At 41.5% G+C, this 11,537-nt stretch overlaps 1 pseudogene; it reads left to right on the top strand.

Moving 5' to 3' along the window:
* Positions 1 to 5,637: 5,637 nt before the first annotated feature.
* Positions 5,638 to 5,756, top strand: LOC118603203 (annotated as a pseudogene).
* Positions 5,757 to 11,537: the final 5,781 nt, after the last annotated feature.

Here is an 11,537-nt window from a genome sequence, read left to right as displayed (position 1 = left end):
GAACCCTGAATAACTCTGATCTGTGCCTCTACTAGGGAGCAGTACCCAGTGGAAGGACTTGGGAGCAGGAGACCGGGAAGAAATATCAGTTGGCATGTGGTTACTGACAGAAAAGCTGACCTATCTTGTCTGTACACATGTATGATGCTTCTGGAGAATCTCTGGGATAATCGTTGGTCACGGTTCTGTGGTAGCAAGTGGAGAGAAAGGCTACTTGGGCATTATTCACGAAGAAATTCAATTTTTGTTCCTAGGCTGGTGAAGCCTTAGAGAAATTTGATGGTTAAGATATTCATCTTTCAGCTTTAATAGAGACCTAAATAACAATGTCTTTTAAACATATAAAATATTGTTCTCTCCTACAGAATTCCAAGCTAATCGGTTTCTGTTATGCAGGGAGATTGTTCTGCCCTCAAGGTGTCCCAGGGACCCAGGTCCCCCCTTTCTGGTTACTTCACCATCCACTAGGGCCTCTTTCTGGGCTGTATGATCAAAGCGAGCTCAGCACCACATCTCCACTGCAGCCAACAGGAAGGGGAAAGATGTAGAAGATAAGCAATTTGAAGAATTAATTTTAAAAAATTTCAAACACACAGAAAATAGAGATAACTTTAGCCAGATTGGACTATTATTAAGATTTTAGCGAATTCCTTTTAAAGATAGGATCTGAAAGTCACACATATCACTTCTCCTAACATCCCATTGTAAGAATTTAGTCAACCGGCTACACTGAGCTGCAGACCTGGAGACACGGATTCTATCTGAGTACATGTGTATTCCAAAGTAGAAGAAAGAGAAGTACCTTTAATAGAGTACCTTTACTCTATCAAGATCTGCAAAAGCAAAATTGCCTTCTGTTTGCCCTTTGAAACAAAGTTTTCCATCAGTAGGCCCTGGGCAAATGGTTGCATGACATTTGTCCTCAATTTAGGCTCAGCTGAATCAACAGAGATCAACGCTTACACTTTTCTGAGTGGGCTCCAACACTTCAGAAACCCTATTTGGACAAATAGAGGACTGTGAGTTAGACATCCTTTTGGAGAAAGCAAGAAGGCTGAAAGACAAATAGGGTTATATTTCTGGGTATGTTTAAGTCATCTGCTCTTTATGATTTGGGTCTTAGTTTCCTAGTCCATGGAATAGAATGGTTGATGATGGCCTTATCTCTGAAGAGAAGATTCCTTTTGAAGTCTTTTGTGAAAATATCATGATAAAACAGGAATTAGGTCAAGATGGAATGATTGTGGCTGTGTTAGGGACTGAATGTTTCTGTCCTCTTCCCACCCCCCACCTCCCAATTCATATGTTGAAGCCCTAACTCTCAGTGTGATGGTATTTGGAGATGAGGCCTTAGGGTTAGATGAGGTCATGAAGGTGGGGCCCTCATAATGGGATTAGTGCTATTAAAGAAGAGATGCCAAGAGAGATTCTCTGTCTGTCTGTCTGTCTGTCTGTCTCTCTCCTATTTTCTCTCTCCCTCTCTTCCTCCCTCCCTCTCAAATACAGTAAGAAAGAAAATGTCTAATGTCTGCAAGCCAGGAAGAGAGCTCTTACTAGAAACTGAACTGGCTGGCACTTTGATCTTGGACTTCTCAGCTTCTTAAACTGTGCAAAATAAACTTTTATTGTTTAAGCTACCACTCTATGGTATTTTGTTATGGCAGCCTGAGCTGACTTAATATAGGATGCTTAGGTTACAGTGACAGAAACTCAAAGTGGCTTTTACAGTGAAAAAATGTATTGATTCACATACCAACATCCAATGGTAGGGCAGGCTCCGGGATTGATTTAGGCTGATATTTCCAGCTTGGTTTTTCTGAGATTCTCTTGTCTCAGTCCTCTTCTGCATACCAGTGTCATCTTCAGCATGACACTGAGGTGGCTGTAGTCATTCCAGTCCTTGTATCCCAGGCATGACAACACCCATACACAGACACTGGCTTTCCTGAAGTTCCCTTTTAAGAGTTAGGGCACTTTTTCTAGAAGCCCTTATCAACTTTCTTATACAACTTACTTGCCAAAATGAGACATGTTTATTCCTGCACCAGTTCTTGTGGCCAGAGGAATGCTATGCTCTGATTGGGTTAGATATTAGTTTCTAAATCAGAGGGCAAAGGGGGTCCTCTAGCAGTTGGTTTGAACTATTCAGAGTCTATCCCTGGGGCCAGAATCAAGTCCCTAGCCACTAGATCGCACTGTGGGAAGGAAAATAATGGTATTCAAGAGATCACCAAAGTTCTTACCTCATGAGCCTTCAATTTTGCGTTATTAAAAGGGTTTGAAAATATAACCCAGGAAAACTTTCACATGAGCCAAAATCCTGTAAGTACCATCATTAAAAACTTCATCCCCATATCTGTAAATTATTTTTATTACTAAGAAGATATTATGTCTAATGCCATCACTAGAGGATCACCAAAATGAATGTTAGAAAAGTCTTTCTGCTCGTCTATTTGTTGAAAAGGGAAAGCATAAATTTAGGCAAACATAATATGTATGCATCTGACAAGTTATAGTATATATCTTGCCAACAGATTTTTCCCCTTGAAATGAACTCATTTGTGAAAGGATTTTGCTGGCTTGGTTAAAAACCATCCAAGGCTTGTAATATCTAAATGTCAGAGAACAATGGGATGCATGCATCTTGATTGCTGCAATAATTTGTACAAACCAAGGGGAAAAATTACTGATGGGCCAGATACTGCAGGTGAATAAGTAAGTTTTTGGGTACACTGAAGACTTTCAGAGAGATATTAGTTTTCCACAGTCATTAAGTAGAGAGGACTTCACTTCCTGCATCGAATAGCCTAGAAATTAGAAAATGGAGGCAGGCAGGCTTTTTTATTAGCTAGCCTGTGACTTTTGGCAAGTTACTTAAGCACCATGAGACTTGATTTCTTCTTCTGTAAAATAGGAATGATAATCTCTACCTCCTGAAGGTTTTGTGAAGATAAAAGGCAATCACATAGATGAGCACAGTAGTCTGGGATATAGTCGATGGTTAAGAAATAGCTGTTTTTAAAATGCCCAGGGCATTCCAGAGGCTGCTAGGTTCTCCAGTAAGTAGGTTTTTAGGTAAATCTGGGCTTGCTGGGATCAATGAGCTCTTCTTGGTAAACTCTATCAAGCTGGAGGCTGAGCTGGTGGTCTCTGCTACCACCCATGGTGACCACAAATTAGGAAGTGTTTTGAGTCTGAGTTTCTCATGTAGATTCATGGGATGGACCAAAGTTTTATGTTACACAAAGTGACATTTGATGGAAAATGAGAGCCAAGGCTAAAGCAGAAAGGTCCCTGGTCTGATATATCTTGCTTTTTTTTTTTTTTTGTCTCCATGAGTCCTCATGAAGAAGTTGATGGAATGAGTGGAAGACAGCACGTGAAAAATTCTTCCTCATTTTGTTCTTTTATTAAAAATTCAACTAACTTAAAATGTTTTTGAAGATGCATCATATTTTGTAAAAAAAAAAAAATTAAGTAATATAAAGAAAGTGAAAATTGCTCCATGATTCAAACTCTTCTGAAAATTGATTCATATCATTCTTCTGAACTTTTAAGCATATGTAAATATAATTAAACTATACATATTTTAATATAAGTGTGAAAATATTCTATATATTAGATTAGAAGGGGGGGAGAGAGAGAAGTACACTTTTCTGTGAAACACTTCTTTTCTATTTGATGTACATTTTTCATTGTTAATGCATAAAGACCTATCTTTTTTACCCGTAGCAGAATATGTAACGAATCTCTTAGATTTTGGTTATTTTGACCTTTCATTAATAAGAAAAAACAAAGGAATGAACATCTCGTGCAGATAACTTTATGTACTCATCTAGTGTCCTTGTTTTTAAGTAGCTTGTCAAGCTTGTAAAAATGCAAAATAGATCTTAGAGCACAATATACTAAATATGTCTGCAGGTTGTAGACTAATTACCAAATCCTATGTGAGAAAAGCAACCCCAACTACTTAAGCTTAGCTGAAATTTCACCAGCTTTTGGGCCTTTTGTTCAAGAAGCCAAAGTTTTCCTTGGGCGCAAGAAAGATTTTTCCAGCATCCTGGGGTTCCCACGGGTTCTCATGGATTCTGGAAATTACTGTTACTTGGGTCATTTTCAAAACTACCCAGTCAATTTTCCTCCACTGGGCTCATTCCAGCAGCTGTACCAAAGGGGACTTAAACAGGCGAAACTTTCTTCTGTCTCTCAGAGGCTTCATGAGACTAGACCACAGAAGGCTACAGCAGTCAGTGAGTTTTGGAGCAATTTATTCTTTTTGATGCCAGCAGATAAATTAATTTTCAGTGTGGATATTTTCCTATCTATCTATCTATCTATCTATCTATCTATCTATCTATCTATCTATCTATCTTCTATCTATCTATCATCTATTTATGTATTTATCTATCTATCTATACACACATGAGAGACAGAGAGAGAAAGAGAGAGAGACAGAGAGAGAGAGAGAGACAGAGACAGAGAGAGATTTTTTTTTTTCTGAGCTTCTACCATTTCAGAAATATTGACCGAGGGAAAATTTATTAACCCAAGTCAAAAAATACTCCCAAATGCACCATTTCTCCTTACTGATAGATGAATTTCCATGGTATTCCCGCTCAAAGCAAAGCCTCAGCTCTCACAATATACCATGCAAACATATTATTTCTTTCTGGTACATTAATTTTTGGATTAATTCAAAGGACAAAACACCACCAAAGTAGTGGTTTGGCTATAAACTCTCTTGACATCTGGCCAAACCTCCAAATAACAAGGATATAATTGCTTTCAAGCTCTCACCACAGAGATTTTCTGGCCACCTCTCGCATAAATGAAAAAGTTAGCATTTATAATTCCATGGTAACAAAACCCACAACTTATACTTACCAAGTTGTGATATGATAAAAACACACTCTAAGGGACATCAGGAATAATATTTAGCATAGTCAATTAGGGAGTGGTGAGCATTGCCAGAAGGTACTGTTTCTAGAGAGCTCATGGATTTCATCTTCTCTCCCTGCACCATAAAAGGCTCAGAGACAGCCTCGAGGTTCTTCTGCTTGTGGCTTTCATAAATTAGTTCCTGAGACATTGCTTAAGATGCACAGAAAGTTCAGGGTGAGTTTGTATTGACTAATTTAGGCTTCTCTTAGCTCTTTCTTGGGCTTTCCTGTCTGTGTCTCCAGAAATAAGATGGCCCACCCACGGAGGGTCCTTCTCTGGGCCTGTGTCTTCCAGAGTATGAGATGCACATGTCTATTCACAGAAATGAATGTTTTAGGTGGTACTCACCATCTAGGCATTAAAGAATCTTGAATCATAGAGTGAAAAAGTCATTCTTTTCCAAATTCTCTTTTAAGCTTTCTGACTTTCCAGAAGAGAGCTTCCAATTGTCTTTTATCAACCTCTAGCACATGCTAACCTCCCTTTCAAGCAAAAAGAACTCAGGCTTCTGGCTTGACCCACCACAATCTAGGTAGAATTTAATAACTTTGACTTCTATTAATCTTTGCAATTAGCTTCCATTTATGGCAATCACATGTTATTGACTTTCTATTTATAGTAATAATGTCAAATTTTCTTTGACAATACATTAAGTGAAGCTTTTAAAAAAAGAGTCTTTTAAAAAAGTAACACAGAGTCTATAGCCATCCTACCCTGAACAAGCCCAATCCCGTCTGATCTTGGAAGCTAGGCAGAGTTGGGCCTGGTTAGTACTTGGATGGGAGACCACCTAGGAAGACCAGGTGCTGTAGACATAAAAAAATAAAAAATAAAAAAATAAAGGATTGTAAGCTGACAAGGCCCTTGCAATCTGTGAGGTCAACCAAGGGTCGCCTAAATAAATAAATAAATAAATAAATGGATGGATAAATAAATAAATAAATAGCACAGGTGGTCATAAATGTGGTAAAACCCACAAGCAAGGAGTAGAAATGACTGAGTTTTGGAAGATCCTAGGAGAAAGTTCTGGGCTCATTCCCAACACTGCCAATTCCACATCTTCTTCTTTTTTCTTCTCCTACACTGCTCTTCTGCTTTGCTGGTTTCCCTGAAGTTTCCCGGAGATGCCTTGTGTCTCCGAGCACTCACCTCCATGGTTTCCTTTGCTGAAACTTCCTTCTCCCTAACTTATGGTAATTCCTGCTTAGACTACAAGAACCGTCTCAGGAATCAGGGTCTTCCGTAATAATCCCCCTCCACTATGTGCACCTCTTGTGTTCAACACTCAGAGTTGGCACTTTTTACACAATATTGTCGTTGTCGGTTGAATGTCCCTTCCTACAGGAGCTCCTTAAGAACAAGGACTGTGACTTATTTATCTGTATCCCCGCCTTCTAGGGGTGCTTAGCACATAATAAGAACCCCATAAATTTTGAGCGAAGGAGTGATGGTGAATAAATGAAGAAGGAACTTCTGACTCCTCAGAGCGCAGCTGCTTTATGAATCTATCGCTGAAGACCCCACCCATAGCTTCCCAGGGAGTCCACCCACCCACTATGTACTCGTGGGGGGGGCAGGTGAAGCTGGGGACAGACTCACTTTAGTGGCAGCAGTCCCCCTGCTGCTGTGAGGGGATCCTTTGCATACTGGTTGTGTGTCTTTGTGTCTGAGGATCATGTTAACCAGGCCATCACATGGCTTCTCCAGTGACTTACTGCAAGGACTTTGGCAGGAACCCCAGGGGAAGGTACTACCTGCAGATGGTGCTGGAGACACCGCACTGTAAGGAGGCTGAGCGGTCTGTGCCTCAGGCCCCTCGGGTCTGGCCTGGGGACGGTGGGCCCGTCCAGCCTCGACAGAGCCAGGGAGGCGTAGAACAAAGCTTGGGGAGCCCAGGGACACTGAATCAGCCTAGATAGACCTTCAGAGGGTCAGGGGTGGGCTAAAAACAAAAGCACCTTTTTCTTCTATTATAAAACAGTATTTTCTCATTACAAAATAAATTGAAGAACAAAAGGAAAGAAGGGAGAGTAGGGAGCATTACCTGAAAAACCTCCAGATTTTTCTCTCCTTTTTTTTTTTTTTTGCTGTTAAAAACGGCCACATTTGTATTAAACCTTGATTTATACCTTGATTTTTGTGATATTTTTCATAAAATATGAAAACTTTTTTCATATTTTATCTTATCATCATAAAGAATAATTCATATTACCTTTATTCGAAGGAAAAATGTCATTTTCATGCATATAGTAAATGAAGAAAGAGAAAAGAAGAAAATTCATCTGCAATTCACCTCATTGGGGTTAATATATTAACATGCATTATTCTGGTCTCCAATCTCTCTCTCTCTCTGTGTCTGTTTCTCTGTCTCTCTGTCTCTCTGTCTCTCTCTGTCTCTCTGTCTCTCTCTCTCTCTCTCTCGCCCTCCTCCTCTCAGTTCCCTGCTCCCTGTTGTCACATAACATTAATGATTACTGTTTGGTGAATCCCGACCATATGCCAGGTACTTAGTAAAACCGGTTACCAACATTTTCTTATTTCGTTATTCTTATAGCTCAGTCAAGTATCATTGCCCCCACTGACAGATGAGGAAACAGGCTCATGCCTGGTCCAGAGTGACACGTTAGTCAGTGAAAGGGCCGAGAGTTTACCTGTAACTATCTGAGGTATAGCTCATGCTCTAACCTCCTGCACCTGCCCCCTTCCCATGCCCCACCCTAGTTTTGATTGCTTTATAGCTGTCCAGGAGGGTATCTGCCATAGTAGAGGCTGTCAGCGCTAGCTGTGGATTCGAATCATCTGAGGAACTTAGCACAAAATATGGATCCTGGGGTTCCATGTCTAGATATTCCCACCGGGGCTTAATCACTGGTTTTTCCAAAGCTCCCAGGTGACCCGTATGTGTAGCCAGGACTGAAACACAATGCTCCTTAGTGTATTTGATTGCTAGTTTCTCTACTATTGGAAATGCAGTGTGTGAAAACTGGATTGAAATTTCAACAAATCTGGTAATAGAAACAAAGCGGCATCTGGCCACTGAGCAAAGGATGATTTCCACATTCATAAACCTTTCACTGGCACTAAAGTGAAAGCAAATATCAATGCTTTACATATGACCTCTGATGAGGGTGCGGTGGGCCAGCAGAAGAGTAGAAGCTGGTATTCAGGCTCCCTAGACGGGAGCACTCAAACCTTGGACGTGCACAGAATATTTCAGGTCACTGGTTCGTGTGTGCCACAGTGATTGTCTAATTTCCTGTTTCAGACCTCGGTAATTTCTAGCAGAGTGTATAGAGTTCATGACACAAATGCATCTGGATTTGGGGGTGTGGATCTGGAATACTTGCAGGCCAATATGTCAGGAGCAGATGTTGAATTGGCAGCCAGGGCTGATGGGGGTGATCTCATCAGAGGGCCCACCTGGGCCTTTGCTTGGAGCAACACAGCCTTGTCTGCTGACTTCAGTTGCACCTCAAACCTGGGTGCTTCCCCACCTTCCCAAAGGCATCTTGTAGACTTCTCCCTGGAAATGAGGGGTACCCAGAATGTTGGCATTTCCGCATTTCATGCAGAAAATGCCAAGATCGTGGAAAACAGTCGCTTCTTAAAGAAGGTGAGTGTCACCAATCAAGGCTGTTCTGAGCCTGACTCAGTGTCAGCCCAGAAAAGAGCTCCCAAAGGCCAGAAGGGAAGCCAGGCCCTCCTTCCTTGGCACAGCGTGGAGCATGGAGGATGGCCCAGGGGCTGTGAAGCCAGACCGAGCTGGGTCTGCATACAGATTTTACCATGTTCTTAGCCTTTTGATCTTTCTTAGGCAAGTCACCTCTCCGAGGTTCTGTTTTTCTCATCTGTAAAATGGGGACATGAAAGCTACTTCACCAGATTGTTCGGAAAATTAGACAAGTGGCCAGCATATATTAGAAGGGCTATTGTTCCACCCTTTCCCTTCATGTAACTGCTTCTAGATTGCATATTATCATGGGAGATCCATTTGTCATGGCCAAAGTGGCAATCTGATAGAATTCAATTCAACATGCCAGACACCATAGTACTCACTGTTCTATGTACATTCTGTCTCTGAGCCATCTCTTTTGTTATCCCCTTGTCTAAAAATCTTTTCTCCCTTATTTCCTACTGTCCTCTTGCAACCAGTTCGGTTTTTACCTTCTCACTTTGATTCTCCTGGCTGGATGTCCTTGCTCCCTTTCTAGATCACCACAGTGCTTGGGGCAGAGGTTCCAAATGTTACTGCAGGTAAGGGGTACCCAGAAAGCTTCATGCTCTCACCTTACTTTCCACACCCACAAGATGGAGGTAACCACACTGCCCCTCTCAGACTTGTTTGGGAGGGTTAGAGGAGATGTCACTTGTGAAATATTTAGCACAGGGTTGAGCACACACTAGATAATTAATGTTGGCTAATTGTGAATATAAACAATATATTATAATAAATAATCATAGTATCATATAACAGATTTTGAGACTAAAAAGAGGATGAGGAAATATTTTGTGACTGGTAAGGGCAAGATGGCAAACTCCAAATGAATTCCAGATACTAGCTGATTCTGAAAATGTGACTACACTGCTCAGAGTTAATGAGTTTCTAGAATAAAGTTCTACGTAGACGGAAGAGTTTTTAAGTGCCAAGTTCTATTCATTCCAATTCTCATGCATTTGTAACCCTTGGCAAATCTCTTTACCCAAGAGTTCTGATTCTGGCTCAGCTTTCTAGCATGGTACTAGTTAATTACGGTAATAGGATAAGGCATTCTTGGGCAGCACGGAGGTGCTGGACCAAGTGTGGGACAGCAGGGTTGAGGGCAAGAGATTTATTACAAGCTAGATAAATGGCATCAGAGACTCTATGAGGAAAGCTGTGTCCACTGAGTGAAGCGAGGTGCTGGTGGGGTGGGGTGGGGCACAGTTCATGAGGAAGATTGGGGAGGATATTGAAATAATCGTTTCATGGGGATCGATTTGTGAACATGAGGAAGAGAATTGGGTGGGTTGCAAGAATGCCCTGGAGGATGACAGAACCAGTGCAGACAAGAGGAGGCTATATGGATTTATATCAAGGGCCACGAGTTACCCAAAGGCCCTGGAACAGTCTTCCAGGTGTCAACACCCAGTTTTCCTGGGAAGAGAACCCCCTGCTTTTTCCACCAAAACAGCCCAGTCAGAGCTCATCCTTAGGCCTCTGTCTGGTGGACCAAAAGCATGCGTATGGGTTCTGGGACTTAGAATTCCTGGACTCTGAGATGTCAGACCCCAGTAGTTCTCTCTGTCTTTGACATCTGCCTGGCTGACCCACATTCCTGTGGTTAGCACATGATTTGGTAAGATGAACTTGAGGTGAAATCTTAGCCTTGCTATTCTCTTGCTGTGTCACCTTGGACAAATGACCTCGACTCTCTGAGTTTCAGGTCTCTCAACTGTAAAATGGGAAATTGGTAAACTTATTTTACAAAGCTGTTGTTAGGCGTGAATGAGAAAACATGAAAGTCATATGATAGAATGGAGTAAGAGACTGGTTGGAGAAATAAGGTCTGTCTCAACAATTAACAATCTGAGAGCTGCTTCGTCCATTTTATTTAATCCTCCCAACCATGCTCTACCTCTACCATCATTTTTATAGATGAAGAAATAATGGCTCAAAGAGGCTAGGCAACTAGTCCTAGGTCACAGGACTATAAAGGGGCTGAGCTGGGATTTGAACCCAGGTCTCTCAGACTCTACATCACTACCCGACCTCCCACACCAAGCACACAATGCATCTGTGGGTTATCTTGTTTCTGAGCACAGCCTGTGTCGGGTGCTCTTCTGGGCACAAAGCAAAAGAAGCCTTCCTGACTTTCTGACACTCACTGTAAAAGCCCTGCTTCTTGCCCTTTCTCTTCTCATTTATCTGCAGACCCCCAGATGGCCATGGAGGTAGCCAGGTGGCCAAGAATTTCAAGGAGAGAAAACTCCATTTGCTTTCCAACCAAGATGACTGTGCATTTTCCAGGTAAAGTCAAGAGGCCCCAATGCACAAGAGCAGTTGAGTATGGCCTGGGCGGCCCCTGCATCTCTGAGTCAGTCCCAACAGAGGGCTCGCCTGTGCTGTTATGTGTCCTTATTCGTTAAGGATTCTCTATTTTGAGATGCAACCTAATTAGGGTTGAGCTCAAAGCCTGTTCGTTTGGGGGGTTAGTTCATAAAAGATTAATGTTCATTTTCCTTGGGTTTTGTTACAGAATTCAGCTGGAAAAAATCCAGGGTGCACTTCTTCCAAGAGAAGTAGCACTTTGGTGGTTTGTGAAAATCCCTTTTCCCTCACGTTAAAGCCTTGTTTTTATGTTCTCCTCCCCATTGCTCCCACGCTAGCATTTTAGTTTCTGAAGATGGACAAGAGAAAAAAAGTGAATTCTATAATCAGAGACATGTATTAGAGATGTTGTTCAAAGGGAATATATTTACTTATAGAAATTAAAAAAAAAAAAAAAACAGGTGGCAAATAAAACAGGCACGTTGGAAAATAGTTCTGCATTCATTCATTTAGCAAACATTTATTGAACATCTGTTATATGCCAGACACTGAGAACTTGCATTGTGTA

This window comes from Rousettus aegyptiacus, unplaced genomic scaffold (genome assembly GCF_014176215.1).
Source record: "Rousettus aegyptiacus isolate mRouAeg1 unplaced genomic scaffold, mRouAeg1.p scaffold_m13_p_5, whole genome shotgun sequence".
NCBI lineage: Eukaryota > Metazoa > Chordata > Mammalia > Chiroptera > Pteropodidae > Rousettus > Rousettus aegyptiacus.
Note: the sequence above shows the minus strand (reverse complement) of the source record. Positions and strands in the feature narration are given on the sequence as shown.